Below are 14,588 nucleotides of genomic sequence, written 5' to 3'. Positions count from 1 at the left end.
AAAAAATATTTTTTTTGAAAATTTGTATGGACATACAATATTAAGGGTTGTTACCCCATGTCCGGACAAACAATATTTACAGCCACAATAAGTTTGACCCGTCAGTACTAATATTGTATGTCCCAAAACATACTATGTTTGTGCATTTCCAAACCTGTGCAAGTCGGTTTTTAGTACAAATGGGAAATACTACTTGGCAAGGCGGTTTAACCCATTTACAATCATTTTGGACTTACAATAATTATGCAGAACATTCATATGACCCTACTGAATATTCTTATAATGTTATCTTAAAATCAGCAAAAAGTGGACATACTACATCTGCGCTCTTAACCATCGATATGTTCCTTTTTGACTAGAAATACGATTGTAAGATTTTGACATTTTATAGTCAGTCATTGTATTAGTATGACATTATAAAAAATAAGCATACCTTTCATGATAGTGAAATATAATCCAAAGTTCTACTGTGAAATATTACATCGTAATCACAATAAGTTCGGCTCATTACTGTAAAATTCTCGAATAAAGAAAATATCCTCATCAAAAACTGATATCTGGACGCCATCTTGACATCTTCGTTGGACTTCGTCCACAGCCGGAAATTTATTTCACTTCCGCCTGTCACGCGATCGTCGCGCTTTTGAGGTAAATTGGTAGAAAGTGGAACTAAATTTGGACATGTCTACTCATACAACGGCAAAAAAGAAACTATTTTTTTTTTACAAAGAACCATGCGTGTAACAAAAACTAAAGTGCCCAAAAGGTAGGAAGAGTTACAAACCAAAAATCCAAAAACTTGGGGACAGCTTAAATGAATGTTATTAAAATTACAGATCCTTTTACAAAACACCGAACCATGGGCGTATTTATTTGAAAATGAAAGCCTAGTCGAGTCGACTTTACACTACATGACAATGCTTATGATAAAACACAATGCTTATTATAAAATCATATGACAAATCACACAGTGTAAACATGTAAATTTCACTCCATGGGATATGGGCTACGACTCTATGACGGAACAGAAAACAAGTCATAAAAAATAGAAAAAAATAACAAAACCATATGAAATGCTGAGTCTGGAAAGAGTAATACACCTCTAAATTTAAATTAAAAGTAGGCACAAGCCTCGACTCAAATAGCTCGATGAGTCGAAATAATTTTATATAAAAATCCGCCATTGTGTTAATACGTAATATATTATAAATAAGATAAGCATACCTTTCGTGATAATGTTCATAATCCAAAGTTAGACTGAGAAATATTACGTCGAAATCACAATAATTTCGGTACAACTTTCTCATTTATTACTGTAAAACTCTCGAATGAAAAATAAAACGTCCTAGCAACTAATACCTTGACGCCATATTGTCATCTCTTCTTGATCTTGGTCGATTCTGATTGGCCGTCGAGACGGAAATTTACTACAACTTCCGCCTGTCAAGCGATCGTCGCGCTTTTACGGCAAATTGGTAGAAAGTGTAACTAAATTTGGATATGTCTACTCATACGGCCACGGCAAAAAAACTATTTTTTACAAAGAACATGTTTGTAACAAAAACAAAAGTGCCAAAAAGGTATCAAGAGTTACAAAACAAAAATCCTAAAACTTGGGAACAGCTTAAACGAATGTTATTAAAATTACAGATCCTTTTACAAACCGAACCATGGCCGCAATTATTTGAAAGTCCCGTCTTGAACAGAACAGAAATATGTCGTAAAAAATGGAAAAAAAAAATAACAAAACCATACGAAATGTTAACGAGTTCGGAAAGAGTAATACACCTCTAAATTTAAATTAAAAGAAGGCACAAGCCTGGACTCAAATGACACGATATTTTGAAGTCGAATAATTTTGTATAAAAATCCGCCATTGTGTGAATACATAATATAAAATAAATAAAATAAACATACCTTTCGTGATAATGTTCATAATCTAAAGTTCTACTATGAAATATTACGTCGAAATCACAATAATTTCTGCACCTCTTGTGATTTGTTACTGTAAAAATCTCGAATAAACAATAAAACGTCATAGCAACTAATAGCAATAAGCCGCCATATTGCCATCTTGATTCTTAATTTTTTTTTCTTTCTTGTTCCGTTCGCTGGGGCGTTCCTTGTCTCGACCTCGAGCCTTGATCGTGGTTGATTGTGATTGGCCCTCGAGCCGGAAATTCAGTCCAACTTCCGCCTGTCAAGCGATCGTCGCGCTTCTCAGCAAAATTGGTAAACAGTTGAACTAAATTTCGACGTGGCTACTCGGCCGATCGCCGGCAGAATTGGAAGTTTGAGAACGAATTTCTGTGAAAATTTTAAAGCATTTGAGTACCTACAACAATAAAAATAGAATCATAATGTAAATAATATATTTAGAAATATTAAAACTAAAACAAAGAGATACAGTGATATATTGTGAAAAATTATGTATTTTAACAGAAAAAAGAACTCACATAATAGAAGAAAATATAAAAAATTTAGAACAGTAGAATATAGAAGGAAATTAGAAACAGCGGAAAATAGGTCTTATGAAGATTTTTGAAGATATATGTCTACAAATCTAAAAAATTAGGAAAAATTATTTAAAAAAAACATAGACCACACGTTTTATATATTTTTATTTATAATACGTATCACAAAGGATGATTACATATAAAATTGGACAGTACAATAATCATATAAAATCATTATAAAAAGCTACACTGCTAAAATATATGGACAGATCTTATCGTTTTATAATACAAAAACAGTTTATGTATAAACTTTTGAGTAACATAGGGGTCACATCTTAACTTTCTAACATTTTACTTTAGAATATACATTTAAATTTATCGAAGATACCATTCCACGGTATGTATGGTGCAGTAACAAAAAGATGGGGTATCGACTAAACAAATCTTAAACATCCACAATGTCCAGAGGTATTTACAATTTTAATAACTTCTCCTTTAAATGCCGACTCCCAATCGGAGGTTGTATATCATCATCACTATCTTTATTCTATCTACCGCTGCTCTAAAGAGTTCTATGGAACGGCATTTAAACTAGTCCCTTAAAATTTTCAACAATGACACTCCCCTTCTTCCTATACTCCTTTCACTCTTATATCAATTTTAGCGTTTCATATCGCTATCCCCTCATTACGTACACCAGCCATTGTAACTTTCTTCTTTTTATTGTGTTTATTATTTCGTATTCTTTGCCCATTTATCGCAATAATTCCGTATTCGTTTTGCTATTTCGTTTCATGCTATTTTAAGCATCCTTCTTTAACACCAAATATCATATTGTACTATCGAAAACACGTAAAATCTTAGAGCTTTTACTGTCAGTTATAATCTAAGGTCTTTATTGCAGATAATTGTTTTCATTTTTACAAACGCATTTCTTGCTACTTCTATAATGGCTCTTATTATTGTTGTTTGAACATTATTTTCGTGAAATTCTTTTTGTAGCAAAAATTTAGCTCACAAGATACAAAAAAATGGTATACTTATTCATGAAATTTATCGACACAGTAAAAGCACAGTTGAAACTCCTGAAAAATTATTCTTATTCGTCCAATTCCAAATCGAATATTTCAACCTGAAATAACCAAAAAATGAAGCACTTTTCGGGAAAAACTCATTAAAACTTTTTTTAATGTTTAAAAAAGATTCATATTTATTTTTTATAAAAGTTTCTAGCAACAAAACTATACGAGTTACGCTCAAATAAAGTTGGTCCTTTTTTTTTAATAAAAAAAAATCGTTCAAATCTGCCCCTATTTCGCACCCCAAATAAAATTTATCGTTAGTGCTTTACCATTTACCTTAAATATTTATTGTTCATATGATCTGTAAGTTTGACCGGTTCAAAGTTCTTATTTTTGAAAAAATTTGGTTTCATAGTAAAAAAAGTTATTTAATTTTAACAAAATGCCTATTTTTTCAAAATAACTTAAAAAGTATTAGTGATACGAAAAATCTCAAACAGTAAAGAAATGTAGTCTTGCTTTAAAAAAAAATTTGACTTTATTTTGTTTTTCTGTAAGAAAAAAATTGGTTAAGATATGGCTGTTTAAAATTTGCATATACTCGTGATTAGTAATTCGCTCAAGCCCTTTCGATTAGAATCTTTTTAAAAATAAGCACTTTGAACTGGTGAAACTTACAGCTCATATAAAAAAGTTAAGTAATTTGTAAAGCGATAATGATTAGTTTCATTTGGGGTGCTAAATAGAGAGAGATTTTCACAATTTTTTTTAACAAAAAATGGGATTAACTATTATTTGATGCTAGAAACTTTTGTAAAAATAAGCTTGTTTTAAACACTTTAAAAAAGTTCTAATGAGTTTCCCCGAAAGGTATTTCATTTTTTGGTTATTTCACGTTAAAATATTCGATTTGGAATTTGAAAAATACGAAAAACTTTTCTTTTACTGGGTCGATAGACTTCATTTTTGTTTCCTTTTTTTATAAGCTACATACATTTTTGCTAACAATATTCTGTTCGATCAAATATTACTTACTCTTTGAACTATTTGCGAAAAATTGCCTAAAAACGTGTTTTTTTGGTTCAACAATAAACATTTTTACTCATAAATAAATCGAAAAGTCTTGAGTCTACCACTTCGGTGGTGACACTGAAAATTACATGGTATCGCCATATTTTACGTTCATTTACTGGGCTGTAACACATATAGATATTTTTAGTCTCGTTTTCAGACTTTTAGTCTGTTTTTGAAAGTCTTTGACCTTTGTATGTTTTGGTTGGCTCACCATGTTCTTGTAAGTATAACCAAACTTTGCTTTTACCTTGGTCATAATTTTAACCTTTAACATTTTGCTTTAATTAATATATTTATTAATTATATATTAATATAAATTAATTTAATATATTTATTTTAGGTAACACTGATGATGCTCTTGTTACAGAGCGAAAACGTTTTGTTTCTATGTTTGTAGCCCTATAGGGGCTTTTTAAACTAATATACCTTTTACCAAGCCAAAAATTTGTTGTTAAATTTTACTTGTAATTAACGGTATACAGCCAGCTACAAAAAAATGTGGATATTTATATAGATATTTGTTACACATGTCGCATCTAGTAATTTTTTACAGGGGGCCCATTTCCAATCCTGCGGGGGGGGGGGCGACGGAGTTTATTACGCCACTGCTGTCAAGCTCTTTAACTTTTCGTTAAGTGTTCAACATAATAGTTTCCCATTTGTTGTGACTTAATTTTTAGTTTTTCTGTGTGTGTTTGTTAAAACTGTCACGTCTTTTCTAGTATTCTTCTTTCTGCGTATTGTTCTTTTAACTATTCTCCTTTAGCTTCATTCATTTTTCATCATTTATGTTTTTGTGCTAAAAAATGCTGAGAGATAGCAACATTTACTAATTGACTCAAAATTTAAGACATTTTTTGCTACAAGAAAAAACGTTACTAAAAATTAAAATAGCCCCCAGACATTGTTAATGTGTTTAGATAATCTCGTGACCGAAATTCCACGCATTTTAAATGCCGTTTCTCATAGTCTACTTCCTCGCTCATCCTTTTGCCCTTACAGAGATCGAATGACAATAAATTCTTAAAAAATCCAATCAATCAACTACTTATTCTCTAATAATAAACTTTTGCGAAAGCCTTTTCATTACTTCATGAGCTATAAATTAATTTTAGGCACCATCGAATTGCGTTTCACGAAGTTTTAGTTTTAACCTCTCGTTAGAAGTCTTCGGTGAAGACTTTAAAGCTACAAAGAAGACTTTTCATAAGTTCTATAAAATCCTTCTTACAAAAATTGGTTGGAGGGTTCTAAGAACGTTTATATATTTGAGTATCACAAGTAAAAGCGTATTTTCCAATTAGTATAGAGTATCTATTAAGTTTTCACGAAATGGATATAATTAACTTACTGATCAACTAAAAGAAATAGATATTGTCATTTAAGTGAAAAAGGTATAACAAAACGAATAGATTGCGGTAAAAAACAAACTCCGCGGACTTTGATAGGCTACCAAACAGCCCTGGTCCTCAGACTACTAAGAACTACTGTCAATTTCTTTTCTTTATTTTTTGCTTTTTTTACATCAAAATAGAACATCAAATTCATAAACGTTCGTTAGAACTGCCCTAATCAGTAAAATCCTTATCCTAAATATATCGGGCGATCAAATTATATTGCATAGTTCGATATCTTCGTTATAAATAGATATGTGGCGACACTCTTCAATTACTATTTTGCTAATTTTAATTTTTAATTTTTAATAACTTTTTCAAAATGAAATAAGACGTCCCATTTAAAATTCACGTTTAATATACAAACCATATGCATAGAAGGGCCTGTTAATTTTTAAGAAACGAAATATATCCCTATCGAGATGTTAATGGTCTGTTCAGTTTATGGGAAACAAAATTCCTCATGTCAATAAATCAGTCTTTCACTTCTTTAAAAACCACAGACATGTAAAACTAATGTTTGTAGTTTAGTATAGTCACAGCGGGCACTCGGTGCAGTCACACCACCACATTCGCAAAGAATAACAAACCCTCTTTCGAGAAATATTCACGCTATTTTACCGACACAAATAAATATATTATTGACAGTTTGTTGTGTTTACATTTATTTTAATTTCATTTAATTATTTCCGTAAACCACCACGGAACAGATATACAGGAAAAATTTTTATTAAGAACATCAAATAATGATAGATATTGTACCGGGTGTCCCAATAAGAATGGCGCTCAGCCATATCTCAGGAACCGTTTATACTACAGCTTTGGAAAAAAAAATTATAACAAAAGTTGCCTCGAGAAAAGCCTGAAAATTATTTTCATAATTGTAAGTCCACCGCTAGAGGGCGTAATTGAATATCAAAAATTAAAAAATCGAAATATTACAAAATTTGCCTAATGAAAGGGAACTGGAAATCCGATTATCGTATTCTTCATACAATTCTGCGCATATTTTATTTCACAAGTTTAAGTCTACCTGTGCAAATAAGAGGTGGGGGTGAGTGGGAACCTTCTTATGAAAAAATCGCTGTAAGTCCGGTTCTGCTTAATCGATTTTTGAAAACTTGGTCTTGTTGAAAACAGCTCTTTTTCTTCAATGTAATAGTTATAATTTGGAAACAGCCTATTACGTAATATGCCGGCTAGGAGGCGCTATTTATTTTCTTTTTAGAAATCTAGTTTTCTTTGGAAAATATTAAATACAAGTATGTATGTATTTTTATACTTCTTTACGCGCGATATGAGGGTGAATTTTTATATATTAAAACCTACGATCCGGGCGCATGCGCATTATAACTTTGTTCTGATTGGATGTTCAAATGACATGTCAAAAATTATCCAATATGGCAGCTGTAGCGCAGCTGTGGTTTGGACGGTTGACGGTTTGGTTATGTATGGTTGTTGCGTTTCAAAATTTGTGGGAAGAGAAACAACAAACATAGTTATACTGCCTCTTTAAATAGTTTTTATATTATATTTTTGAAGTTATACTTCAAAATGTTTTAATTTATGTATGTATCAGTCCAGAAAAGGTGTGGAAAGAATATATTAGTTTTTTTAAATATATTTTTCTACAAACGTGTTAAAAATGCAATTTTTAGGACTCCATAGGAGCGTTAAAAATGCTACTTTAAGGCACTAGTGCTTTAAAAATTTTAAGGCACTGCAGTTAAAAGTGAATTGTCAAATTGTGAAACGTCAAAATATTTATATTTCATTTATTAACATTGATATTAATAATACAACTTGCGCAATTTGAAAAAGGTGGTTTAAAAGGTTTTTTATTATAATTTTGTGTCTGTGGATTTGTCTTCCTTGGGCATAAAATAATAAAACATCTATTTTTATATTTCACTTGTCACCGTGATGTATAATTATGTATATCTGAAAGGTAAGTAGCATGCGGCTTGATGGCCTTGTTGGTAGAGCATTGGACCAGAGATAAAAAAATCGCGAGATTGCGGGTTCAAATCCCGGACGATTCATACTTTTTTCTTTTTTTTTTTTAATATTTGGCATTGTTAAGTTTTGGTTCATTTTTGGTAATTATTGTTAATTTTTTGTATTGTAACTGTTAAGTAAGTATATTTATTTCGTTGAAATTATATTATAATAGAAGTATAACTTCTTACGTGCGTACAAAGTACACACACATTCTTTTTTTTTTCTGTATTACAAAATTAGACTAAATTAGCAACAGAATACCGAAAACTGCATGTCTATACCTTTTTTCTATCTCGAGATATCTTAAGAAACGTGTAAATTTTAAACATAACTGTTGCTGTCATATAAGTGGAAATATATAGAAGCAAGTAGTGTGCTATAGAAAAAAATAAAGAAACATTTTCCAGATGTCACCATATATAATAAATCAAAACAAAATATGAAAAACTCTACTACTGTGGTGACGTCTTTGGGGATAATTGCATATATTCTAGCCGCAACAGTTGCATTTCTTATGCATTCAAAGAATGTGGCTATCATGTCAAATGCTTCTTAGTTTGTAAGAATCATCTTGAATTTCACTCTGTATAAATTTTTTATAAAATTTAATAGAAACAAACCATCAATGAACAAATTTTTATGTTTTATTGATTTGACACATGATGACTTTTTGAAGTTAATACTTCTAATAGTTCTATTTTTTCCATAGCACACTACTTGTTTCCACTTTGACTTCCTTAACTTAGTTTACCGGTGACAATAACAGTTACGTATTATCTTAGTTGGGAATAGGATAATTGATGTTAAAATATAATGAAATAAAAATTAAAAATTTGTGTAGAAAATCTGCCGTTTTTACATTTTCTACGATTCATCGAGAGAAAAGCAAATGCGCGGAGGCAATAATTCATAAAAATTTACATATTAACGCTAATTTTTTGGTATTATTTTAAGTATTAAACTTAGTGTAATATTTAAATAAAAATAAAATTAAACTGTTTAAAATATATTTATTTCGTTATAATCATAATAATAGAAGTATAACTTCTTACTCGCGTACAAAGTACACACACTCTATTTTTGTTATATTTTATAGTGTTATTTGTTTTATTGTTGTTTTGATTCATTATATACGGTGACATCTGGACAATGTTTCTTTGTTTTTTCCATATCACACTACGTGCTTCTATATATTTCCACTTATATGACAGCAACAGTTATTTTTAAAATTTACACATTTCTTAAGATATCTCGAGATAGAAAAAAGGTATCGACATGCGGTTTTCGGTATTCTGTTGCTAATTTGGTCTAATTTTGTAATACAGGAAAAAAATACATACTTGTATTTAATATTTTCCAAAGAAAACTAGATCTCTAAAAAGAAAATAAATAGCGCCTCCTAGCCGGCATATTACGTAATAGGCTGTTTTCAAATTATAACTATTACATTGACGAAAAAGAGTTGTTTTCAACAAGACCAAGTTTGCAAAAATCGATTTAGCAGAACCGGACTCACAGCGATTTTTTCATAACAAGGTTCCCACTCACCCCCACCTCTTATTTGCACAGGTAGACTTAAACTTGTGAAATAGAATATGCGCAGAATTTTATGAAGAATACGACAATCGGATTTGCAGTGCCCTTTCATTAGGCAAATTTTGTAAAATTTCGATTTTTTAATTTTTGGTATTCAATTACGCCCTCTAGCGGTGGACTTACAATTATCAAAATAATTTCCAGGCTTTCCTCGAGGCAACTTTTCTTATAATTTTTTTCCCAAAGCTGTACTATAAACGGTTCCTGAGATATGGCCGAGCGCCATTCTTATTGGGACACCCGGTACATAACTACATAAACTGACATTTTTTGGATCAGTTGTGAATTTGAAACCGTCGGTGTACTTTGATATGTAACGGGCGCGGTATATTTTTGAATTTGTAATTAGATAAATTAGTAGATTTGGTATAATAAATAAATTAGATATCGCAGTTTGTAAAATAAAGGATATAAATTCAGTGTTTTTCATTTGTTTAGAAGTAAGTTATTAAAAATAAATAAAGTCAACTAAAACTAAACATCAATGCCTAAAAGATCATAGAAAAGTCAGTTTTGTAACACTACATACATAAATTTATAAATTATCAACATTAAGAGGAAACAGTAACGATCAACAGGTAGCGAAAACGCGTTCCAAGATTGCGGCTGTAATTTTGAATATTTTTTCGAGATATTTAGCACACGTATTCGTAATATAATAAAGAATGGCGGTACAGAGCCCAATTTGAAAAATATATTAATATGTGGAAATTACTCTGCAATTAAATACAATATTTAAAAAACGAGCCTGTACCTCCATTAAGAAGAACAAAAAAATACACTTTCTTCAAATAAACTTTTTTATCCGATGCCTAGATTTTGTGTCATTTTGGAGTAGAACCCCGCAAATCCGAACCCCGCAAATCCGAACGTTCGGCAAATCCGAACCAACAGAAAGTGAAAAAATTAAAAAATTTAACGACAAAAACTTAAAAACATGTTTATTATAGAGAGTAAATAGAGAGTAAAAGCAGGAAATTGAACAATGTAGAATTAATAGGACTTTGACATTTAAAATTTCTTTAAAATGAATACGTACTTTATACATACTGCTTATAAAGGTTAAATATATACTCATGTCGGTTCTCTTGCAGTCAACGTAAGTCCAAAAATATGGTCCACACTCTTGCAAGAACGTTTTTAAACTGAAAATCAACGACAACGAAAGCTTTGAATTATTAGTTAGGCTAACTTTCGGATAATCCGAACTTTTCGGAATCCGAACAGGCTCTCCCTCCAATTAGTTCGGATTTCCGGGGTTCTACTGCACTACATTTTTTTTTATTTCATTAGTAGTTCCAAAATGACACAAAATCTAGGCATCGGATAAAAAAGTTTATTTGAAGAAAGTGTATTTTTTTGTTCTTCTTAATGGCGGTACAGGCTCGTTTTTTTTGATATTGTATTTAATTCCAGAGTAATTTCCACATATTAATATATTTTTCAAATTGGGCTCTGTACCGCCATTCTTTATTATATTACGAATACGTGTGCCAAATATCTCGAAAAAATATTCAAAATTACAGCCGCAATCTTGGAACGCGTTTTGCTACCTGTTGATCGTATGGTGGTTCCTCCTTATCTGGACCATCTCAGATAGTTGGGGGTTGGTTTCCCCCTACTATAGGGGTTGATGAAGTAAACACTACTTACGGTATATTCATTTATTCAAAATTCGGTGTAACTACGGTAAAGAGTTGGTGGCTAATGTATGTTCACCCTCTGAAGTCTCAAATATCAATGATGAGTCTTTACGCAATGAATTTAGAATGTGTAATTCCCTGTCTATGTTTTGTATATATAAAAGTGAAAGTGTTTGTATTATAAATGCCGAATCAGCTTGATTATAAATAAAGAATAATATGTGACACTGAAAAGCTGACGCTTGCAGTATCGATAACTGATACACTTGTGTAGTAATCTGGGTCAATCATGTGTATGAAAACAAAGAGTATTTGTTTACCCAGGACATTTAAATATTAAAAGAAATTGTCTTGCTCTTAATAGGATGCGTACTAAAAGATGCTGTGAATCCCAATACAATCGCTACTGTTTCCTCTTAATATCACAAGAGAGTGAGAATATTATTGAAAATAATGCGACAATTTTTTGAAAACTTGTTGCTTGATTGCAGGGATCGAGTGACCATTACCGAATAGAAACAAGTTGGGGAAACAAATTGGAGCATTATTTTCTTATTTATTCTTACTATCGTGTGATATTCATAAGATTATTTTTTCTTAAATATTAATTCTTAAAAAAATCATCAAAATATCATTATTGATGTTGTACTAAATAGTTGGTATTGTATAACAAAGGGATCTCCTTTTATTAGTAATGTTATATATTTACTAATAACTAGAAATGTAATATAATAATAACTAGAAACAAAGGCCCCTATAAATAGATACTTTGACCGCCCCTAAATAAATAAAGTATGGGCTTTTAGTAAATTGAAGTTATTTATATCGTTTCATCAAGAAGCTATATTTATGGTGATCCTATCTTTTCAACACAACACTTTGTATACTTAAAAATAATTTTAAAACTTGAAACTCTACTATGCCTATTATTCTCCTCTAATATTTTTATTATAGATCTTCTAACACCGAAGATATCGAACTTCTGAATATGACTTGCTCACCCTGTAAATACTGTGCCTCTAGAAAAATTCATGGACTGTTGATCAGTAACTAAAAGTTCACAGAAAAGAATTCATAGACCAGGATCGTCATTTTTCTGAAGTAGACTTCATCTGTATAATTTTCAACATACATGGACCTAATTGTACACTAAAATACTACAATATTTTTAATGTATAAACGCCCTGTGTTAATTGAATTATTTTCTCACGCATGAATTTGTCTGTGAACTATTTTCGATGAACTCACATTCTGTAATGATATGCCTTCAGCACATCGAGAGCAGAAGTGGAAATGAGTAGGGTATCGGATTGCGCGGATCTCGGGACGCGACCGGTTCTCTGCTGTCAATGTGCTGAAGGCATATCATTACAATTCCATGAACTTTCCTATTTCTGACATGAAATACACTATTTTTTATTAAATCTATAAGTAGAGTAATTCGTGTAATAACTATCTTATCAGCGACTATTTAAAAATCGATAAGTTATATAAAATCGAGTATTTTGGCAGTGCTTTGTGGCTCCGAATATCTAATATACAAAATCAATACAAAAGTAAGTTTATTAGGCCTGGATCCTGTGTACCAAAAAAAAAATTGATTAATAGCAAGCTGAAAATTTGTTAATAGCTTAACGGTGTCTAGTCGGACAAACTTTGACGTAAAAGGAACACTGGAACAGGGGAAGTTTTAATTGTGGAACAGGTTAAAAGTTTGGAACGTCAGACTACGAAAACGTTCCATGTATTTTGTCGGACAGAATTTCCAATTGATTTGTTACCCTTTCATTAAACCCTCATGCAAAAATCAGACTACTATTTATCACCAACATAACTGACGTTTGACATGTTTAACGAGTCGGACTTATTAAAATGCCGAACATATTTGTCGGACAAACATTTTTTTCATATAAAGTTTGATATTCAATAAACTTAAAAACAACCTGTTAGTTTTCACAATCACAAAATTGTCAGGATGACACATTCCACAAATAAAATCACATTCCACAATTAAAACTTCCATTGTTCCAGTGTTCCCATACATCAAAGTTTGTCCGACTAGATGCCGTTAAGCTATTAACAAACTTTCAGCTTGCTATTAATCAATTTTTTTTGGTACGCGGGATCCAGATATATATGATATGCTTTACACTTAAATATCTAAATTAAAAAATGATATGTACAAATGTAAATACTACAAAGTCTTGGACTCTTGTGCTTAAATATATATTGGTGTAGAAAGGTAATAATATTTAGGAGAAAAAAGGCTCTCAACTCTAGTATTATTTAATTTACTATTTTAATTGGAAAATAAGCCACAATTTAAGTTGTAAATTGATTTTATTGATATTTCGACTTCCACTTCGGAAATCGTTGTCGAAATACAAAATATTAATACAATTTTATCGACTAGAAGTTCTATTCTTAAAAAAATCAATACTAAACGGATATACATTATTTTATGTATAAAAGTTTATCTGAAAATCGCTTTTCATCTTTATGTTTGTGTTGAAAAATGTCTACAATATAACAACACTTTACAAATCACCATTTAGAAGTATTTATTAATTGGAAATACTTTTACGAAAAATATTATTACCTTTTGTCAACCAAGTGCTGTATATATACCATAATAAAACCTGGAATATGTAGTTGTATCAACCAAACAAACAATCTTTTTTTACAGTGTTAACCAGAAAATAAATCATTAATACTGGACCATCGAGAAAAATCGTACTAATAGTATATAAACCAAATATTAAATGAAATAGACAGCGTAATTAGAGTAAAATATAAATTTAAATGAGGCTGATTAGCAATTCAAGTATTTCAAAAATCTTTAAATGAAAAACTCATAACATGAAGTAAAGACCACTTCTATGTAATAGGTATATTTATTAAAAATTAAAAAAAATCCCAATGGATTGTATAAAATGTGTCTAATTCAGAACGTTTTCGGACCTATCAGTCCATCATCAGTGAATTCAAATACTTGCTAAATAGCCCCAGAACCAAACAATGGTTGAAATTATAATTCAATCTACATTATGTTGTAGTGATATTGAACAGGCTAAACGCCGATGTTAAAAGATATAACCTCCGGGAACATGGTGAAACTCTATTAACAAAGTCAATCAACCATCCTAGGCCAACGTTGACTACCAAGTGTTAAAAGTTTGTCTTGGTAGACTTGGTAGTCAACGTTGGTCTAAGATGGTTGATTGAGTTTCTTGATATGAGTTTCACCATGTTCCCGGAGGTTATATCTTTTAACATCGGCGTTTAGTCTGTTCAATATTACTACAACATAATGTAGATTGAATTATAATATTAACCATTGTTTGGTTCTGGGGCTATTTAGCAAGTATTTAAATTCAGTGATATGGACTGATAGGTCCGAAA

Source organism: Diabrotica virgifera, chromosome 9, assembly GCF_917563875.1.
Source record: "Diabrotica virgifera virgifera chromosome 9, PGI_DIABVI_V3a".
NCBI classification, from domain to species: domain Eukaryota; kingdom Metazoa; phylum Arthropoda; class Insecta; order Coleoptera; family Chrysomelidae; genus Diabrotica; species Diabrotica virgifera.
This window is presented reverse-complemented; position numbering follows the sequence as displayed.